Source organism: Vicugna pacos, unplaced genomic scaffold (genome assembly GCF_048564905.1).
Source record: "Vicugna pacos unplaced genomic scaffold, VicPac4 scaffold_192, whole genome shotgun sequence".
Lineage (NCBI taxonomy): Eukaryota > Metazoa > Chordata > Mammalia > Artiodactyla > Camelidae > Vicugna > Vicugna pacos.
The window spans coordinates 4,633,969-4,639,372 of record NW_027328871.1 but is presented as its reverse complement, the minus strand read 5'-3'; positions in this window follow the sequence as shown (position 1 = coordinate 4,639,372).

The window sequence follows — 5,404 nt, the reverse complement described above, 5'->3', positions numbered from 1 at the left end:
CAGAACACAGAGTTTAGATTATAGAATATTGAATACTGAATATAGAATGTATAACACAGAATATACAACACAGATTATAGAATATAGAATACACAATGCAGAACCCATTATTTAGAACATGGAATTCAGAAAACAGAATTTAGAATATAGAATACAGTATACAGAATGTTGAATATAGAATGTATAACACAGAATATAGAATATAGAAAACAGAATACAGAACCCAGAGTTTAGAACGTAGAATTCAGAACACTGAATTTAGAATATAGAGTACAGAATACAGAATATAGAATGTAGACTTTAGAATGTACAAAACAGACTACAGAATATAGAATACAGAAACCAGAATTTAGAACATTGAATGCAGAACACAGAATGTAGAATATAGAATACAGAATAGAGAATGTAGAATAGAGAATGCAGAACACAGAATAAAGAATAGAGAATGCAGAATACAGAACCCAGAATTTAGAACATGCAATACACAACTAAGAACTTAGAATATAGTGTATAGAAAACAGAATATAGAATGTAGAATAAATAATATAGAATACAGTATATAGAAATTAGAATACAGAATACAGAATATAGAATATAGAAAACAGAATGCAGAACCCAGAATGTAGAACATGGAACGCAGAACGGAATTTAGAATATAGAATACAGAAAACAGAAAATAAATTTTACAATATAGAATGCAGTACACACACTATACAATATAAAATACAGAAAACCGAATATAAAATTTAGAATATACAATGTAGAACACAGAATGTAGAATTTAGAATGCAGTATACAGAACCCAGAATTTAGAACATGGAATTCAGAAGAAAGAGTTTAGAATATAGATTACAGTATACAAAACATAGAATGTGGAATATTGAATGTAGAACAGAGAATATAGAATATAGAATTAACAATACAGAACCCAGAATTTAGAAAATGGAATGCAGAACACAGAATATAGAAAATAAAATACAGAATATAGAATGTATTATCAAAAATTTACAACACAGTATATAGAATATAGAATACAGAAGACAGAACCCAGAATTTAGAACATGGAATTCAGAACAAAGAATTTAGAAATTAGAATACAGAATCTAGAATATACAATGTAGAATACAGAATGCTGAACACAGAATACAGAATATAGAATTCAGAATACAGAACCTAGAATTTAGAACATGGAATTAAGTGCACAGAATATAGAATATAGAATACAGAAATATAAAGTCGAATATAGAATATATAACACAGTATATAGAATACTGAATACAGAACACAGAATGTAGAATACATATTGTAGAACACAGAATATAGAATATAAAATACAGAATACAGTACCCAGAATTTAGGACATGGAATTCACAACACAGAATTTATTATATAGAATAAAGAATATGGAATATAGAGTGTAGAACACAGATTATAGAATATAGAATACAGAATTCATAACACAGAATATAGAACATGGAATGCAGAACAAAGAATTAAGAATATAGAATACAGGGTACAGAATATAGAATGAAGAATACAGAGTATAGAATACAGAATACAGAATAAGAAAGTAGAATATAGAATGCAAGAACACAGAATATAGAATGCAGACTACAGAACGCAGAATTTAGAACATGGAATTCAGAACAGAGAATTTAGAAAATAGAGTTCAGAATGCACAATATAGAACGTAGAATATAGAATGTAGAACACGGATTATAGAATACGGAATGCAGAATATAGAATGTAGAATATAGAATGGAATACACAAAACATAGAATATAGAATAGAGAATATAGAAGCCAGAATTTAGATCATGGAATGCAGAAAACAGAATTTAGTATATAGAATACAGAATACTGAATATAGAATTTAAAATATAGAATGTAGAACACAGAGTATAGAATAGAATAAGAAATACTGAATATATAATTTAGTATATAGAATATACAACACAGAATATAGAATATAGAATACGGAATGCAGAATATAGTAAACAGAACATAGAATGAAGAACACAGAATATAGAATATGAAAAACAGAATACAGAACCCAGAATTAAGAACATGGAATGCCGAACACACAATTTAGAATATATACTACAGAATACTGAATATAGAATTTAGAACATAGGATGCAGAACACAGAATTTAGAATATAGAATATAGAATACTGAATATAGAATTAAAACATGGAATGCAGAACTCAGAATATAGAATATAGAATACAGAATACTGAATATAGATTTTATACCATGGAATGCAGAACCCAGAATATAGAATATAGAATACGGTATACTGAATATAGAATTTAGAATATAGAATGTAGAAAACAGAATATACAATATAGAATATAGAATATAGAACCCAGAATTTAGAACATGGAATATAGAACACAGAATTTAGAATTTAGAATACAGAATACTGAATAAAGAATTTAGAACATGGAATGCATAGCACAGAATTTATAATATAGAATACAGAAAACTAAATATAGGATTTAGAACATGGAATCCAGAACACAGAATTTAGGGTATAGAATACTTTTTACTGAATATAGAATTTACAACATAGATGCAGAACACAGAATTTAGAATATAGAATAAATAATACTGAATATAGAATTTAGAATATAGAATGTAGAACACAGAGTATGGAATATAGAAAACGGAATGCCGAAAATAGAATACATAATATAGAATATAGAACACACAATATAGAATATGGAAAACATAATACACAACCCAGAATTTACGGCATGGAATGGAGAACACAGAATTTAGAAAATAGAATACAGAACACTGATTATAGGATTAAGAATATAGATTGTAGAACACAGAATATAGAATATAGAATACAGAATGCAGAATAAAGAATGTAGAATATAGAATGGAGTACACAAAATATAGAATATAGAGTAGAGAATAGAGAAGACAGAATTTAGATCATGGAATGCAGAAAACAGAATTTAGAATAAAGAATAAAGTATACTAAATATAGAATTTAGAATATAGAATGAAGAACACAGAATATAAAATATAGAATAGAGAATATAGAACCCAGATTTAGAAAATGGAATGAAGAACACAGAATATTGAATTTAGAATACAGAATACTGAATATAGAATTTAGAATATAGAATGTAGAAAACATAATATAGAATATAAAACACGGAATGCAGAATATAGAACGTACAATATAGAATGAAGAACAAAAAATATAGAAATGAATAGAGAATATAGAACCCAGAACTTAGAACCCGGAATGCAGAAAATAGAATTAAGAATATAGAATACAGCATATTGAATATAGAACTTAGATTATAGAATGTAGAACACTGAATAAAGTATATACAATATAGAATACTGAATATAAATTTAGAATGTAGAATATAGAACACAGAATATAGAATATAGATAAGAAAATATAGAACCCAGAATTTAGAACATGGAATGCAGAACACAGAATTTAGAATATAGAATACAGTATATTGAATACAGTATGCAGAATATAGAATGTAGAACACAGAGAATAGAATATAGAATACGGAATACAGAATATAGACTACAGAATATAGAATATAGAACACAGAATATAGAATATGGAAAACAGAATACAGAACCCAGAATTTAGACCATAGAATGCAGAACACAGAATTAAGACTATAGAATACAGAATGCTGAATATAGAATTTAGAACATAGAATGCAGAACACAGAATATGGAATACAGAATACAGAACGCAGGATTCAGAACATGGAATTCAGAACACAGAATACATAATATAGAATAAAGGAATAGAATGTAGAATATAGAATATAGAACACAGAATACAGAATAGAGAATACAGAATGCAGTATGCAGAATTTAGAACAAGGAATTCAGAACACAGAATATATAATAAAGAATACCGAAATATTATGTGGTATATAGAATGTTTTACACAGAATTTATAATATAGAATACAGTATATAGAATGTACAATACAGAATGTAGAACACAGAATATTGAATACAGATTACGGAATACAGAACCCAGAATTTAGAACATGGAATTCAGAACGCAGAATATAGAATATAGGATACAGAATACATAATATTCAATGTAGAATACAGAATGTAGAACACAGAATATAGAATATAGAATACAGAATGTAGAAACTTGATTATACAAGTTGTAATTCAGAACACAAAATTTAGAATATAGAGTGCAGAATACAGAATATAGCATATAGAATTTACATTGTTGAACACAGTATATGGAATATTGTATACAGAATACAGAATATAGAATGTAGAATACTGGTTGTAATACAGAGAATATGGAATTCAGAATACACACTAAAGAACACAGAATTTAGAGCATGGAATTCAGAACACAGAGTTTAGATTATAGAATATTGAATACTGAATATAGAATGTATAACACAGAATATACAACACAGATTATAGAATATAGAATACACAATGCAGAACCCATTATTTAGAACATGGAATTCAGAAAACAGAATTTAGAATATAGAATACAGTATACAGAATGTTGAATATAGAATGTATAACACAGAATATAGAATATAGAAAACAGAATACAGAACCCAGAGTTTAGAACGTAGAATTCAGAACACTGAATTTAGAATATAGAGTACAGAATACAGAATATAGAATGTAGACTTTAGAATGTACAAAACAGACTACAGAATATAGAATACAGAAACCAGAATTTAGAACATTGAATGCAGAACACAGAATGTAGAATATAGAATACAGAATAGAGAATGTAGAATAGAGAATGCAGAACACAGAATAAAGAATAGAGAATGCAGAATACAGAACCCAGAATTTAGAACATGCAATACACAACTAAGAACTTAGAATATAGTGTATAGAAAACAGAATATAGAATGTAGAATAAATAATATAGAATACAGTATATAGAAATTAGAATACAGAATACAGAATATAGAATATAGAAAACAGAATGCAGAACCCAGAATGTAGAACATGGAACGCAGAACGGAATTTAGAATATAGAATACAGAAAACAGAAAATAAATTTTACAATATAGAATGCAGTACACACACTATACAATATAAAATACAGAAAACCGAATATAAAATTTAGAATATACAATGTAGAACACAGAATGTAGAATTTAGAATGCAGTATACAGAACCCAGAATTTAGAACATGGAATTCAGAAGAAAGAGTTTAGAATATAGATTACAGTATACAAAACATAGAATGTGGAATATTGAATGTAGAACAGAGAATATAGAATATAGAATTAACAATACAGAACCCAGAATTTAGAAAATGGAATGCAGAACACAGAATATAGAAAATAAAATACAGAATATAGAATGTATTATCAAAAATTTACAACACAGTATATAGAATATAGAATAC